The sequence below is a fragment of the Prenolepis imparis genome, unplaced genomic scaffold, assembly GCF_030444845.1.
Source record: "Prenolepis imparis isolate NDT839.2.m4 unplaced genomic scaffold, iyPreImpa1.0 SCAF_14, whole genome shotgun sequence".
Classification (NCBI taxonomy): domain Eukaryota; kingdom Metazoa; phylum Arthropoda; class Insecta; order Hymenoptera; family Formicidae; genus Prenolepis; species Prenolepis imparis.
Window position 1 is genome coordinate 11,446,469 of NW_028141172.1, and position 2,500 is coordinate 11,448,968.

Below are 2,500 nucleotides of genomic sequence, written 5' to 3' on the forward strand. Positions count from 1 at the left end.
TAAACGGCGGGAGTAACTATGACTCTCTTGGCCCTCAAAGCAACACGCCGCGAGCGGACTTTAAGAGAGCATAGTTGGGACGCGATGCGAATACATAGCCTCTCGCGTTCAAGTTGTACCCCACCTCCTCGTGGTGTTCCGGGTAACGTTGCTTACCTTTTGGTCAGTGCGACGGCTAAGCGGTGTTACAACGATATGCGCCCCGAAGGGCTTCGGCCCATGTGCCGTGGTCATGGTAAGTTGTGGGGAGAAAGACCCGGCTTTCGGGGGGCTCTCGGCTGTCAATCCGTTTGCCCCCCATACGCAGTAAAATTATGAATGAACGTAAATAGTGAAAATGTAATCCCGGGTTCTCGGATGGCCCGGGAACTGCGTGCGAGAGCTCGCCAAAATGAGCAAGCCGCTGTTGCGGAGGACCCTGACGGGGTCGTCGCTGGTCCCTCGCGAATTACTAGCGGGGCCAGCCTGGCTAAGCACGGCAGCCAGGAAAAGGTAATATCCATGTTCGGCTGCGAGCATTGCCCGGCGAAGTTCCAGACCAAGCGTGGCCTTGGGGTCCACATGCAGGTTCACCCGTTGGCGGCCAATAGCGCTATCGATGTTGATCGCGTTAAACCCAGGTGGTCTGTGGAGAAGGTTAGTCTCATGGCTCGCGCTGAGGCTGCTGCCAACTCAGCCGGGGGAGTTCTCTTAATGAACCTACATCTACAGGAGAAGTTCCCCCATAGGAGTCTCGATGCCATCAAAGGTAAGCTTATCAAGAGATGGTTAGAGGCTTCTGCCAAGTGATCCAATCGCGACATATGGTTGAGATCGATGAGGGCGATGGGGCTGGCGCGGCGATGATAGGAGCCGACGCCGCCCCTGCGAGCATAGAGGCTAACCAAGATGATCTAAGCGCACATCAGCCTCCCCCTGAGCAGAACGCTCAGAGGCTGCGGGACATGATACAATCACTCTTGGAGCGGAGTTCGGCGTTCCGCAGCTATGGGGCTGATATTCTTGTTGGCACGGCAAGAAATGCTCTCGCGGCGGGGGTGGTCGACGTGCTGGCCATTGAGAGATGGTTAGCCGGGATCTTCCCGCCGCCAATATCTGTGCGCCCTCCACGGCGCGTGTCGACGGAGAAGCGCCGTCCCCCTTACAAACGAGAGAACAGGGAGCAGAAGAAGAGGAGGGAATATGCACATGTGCAGTCCCTCTACAAAAAGAACAAAAAGACTTGTCTGTCGCATATCCTCGAAGGCGACTCGGTGCGTAAGCGTCCGTCCGCTGTCGAATTCTATAACTGCTGGCGCCCCATTATGGAGGCCTCCAGTGGTGCGGATGGAGACATGACGGCCTTGCGTGAGTTGTGGAGAGGCGAGACAAGTAGCGAGTGCTGGCCGGAGCCGTCCGTCGGGTGCCAGAGGGATTCATCTCGAAGGCCTCGGCGAGGGCGCTGCCGCGGACCCAGGTCCCGCGGCGGATAGGACCTTGCTCTGGGATCCTGTAACACCTGTGGAGGTGGGGACTGGCACTGCGCCCGGATTGGATCAGATTACGCCGAGGATGTGGAACGCTGTTCCAACTATTCTTCGTGCGCTTCTATTCAATCTGCTGCTTCTGGCAGGAACGATACCCTCGTCGATCGCCACAACCAGAACGGTATTCCTAGAGAAGGGAGGTATGTCCGACCGGCCTGGACCGGCGGAATACCGACCTCTCAGTATAGGATCCGTCATAATAAGACACTTCCACAAAATTCTAGCAAAGAGATTGGCGGCCCTTGATGTGTTCGACACGCGCCAAAGGGGGTTCCGGCCGGTGGATGGGGTGTGTGAGAACGTCACAGTCCTGTCCGCCGTGCTTGGGGATGCCCGGAGGCGCTGTCGTTTGTTACATCTGGCGTGCGTCGACCTGTCGAAAGCTTTCGACACGGTTGCGCACGCCGCCATACATGCTACTCTCGAAGAGCTGGAGCTCCCTCGGGAGTTTAGAGAGTACATAAGGGCCGTCTATTCGAGTGCGCGGACGGAACTGCAAGGATCCGGCACTGGGGAAGTGTCGGCCATTAAAATAGGCCGTGGCGTGAGACAGGGTGATCCGTTGTCGCCCCTGCTGTTCAATCTGGTCGTGGATAGAGCACTGGGAATTCTCTCGGGGGACGTTGGTTATCGGATGGGTGCAAGACTCGTGGGTGCTCTGGGCTATGCTGACGACATTGTGCTCCTTGCCTCTACCAGAAGTGGTCTGCAGGAGAACCTGACACGGCTTCATGCCGCCCTTATGCGTAATGGACTTGACATAAACGCTAAGAAAACCGGCGTGCTGTCCATGGTGGCGTCCGGCAGAGACAAAAAGGTGAAGGTGGACACCACGCCTTACTTCACCGTGGGGGGAGCGTTGATCTCGCAGAGATCCCCCGTCGATGTCTGGGCGTACCTGGGCTGCAGATATCAAGGTGCTAGGGAATTCGCAAAAGATCCGCCCTTAGCTCAAGCCATTGAGCAACTAACGA

At 57.1% G+C, this 2,500-nt stretch overlaps 1 pseudogene; it reads left to right on the plus strand.

Annotated features, from left to right (window-relative positions):
- The window catches only part of LOC145945756 (large subunit ribosomal RNA), a 7,887-nt pseudogene that overhangs the window by 2,791 nt on the left and 2,596 nt on the right, over nt 1-2,500 (plus strand).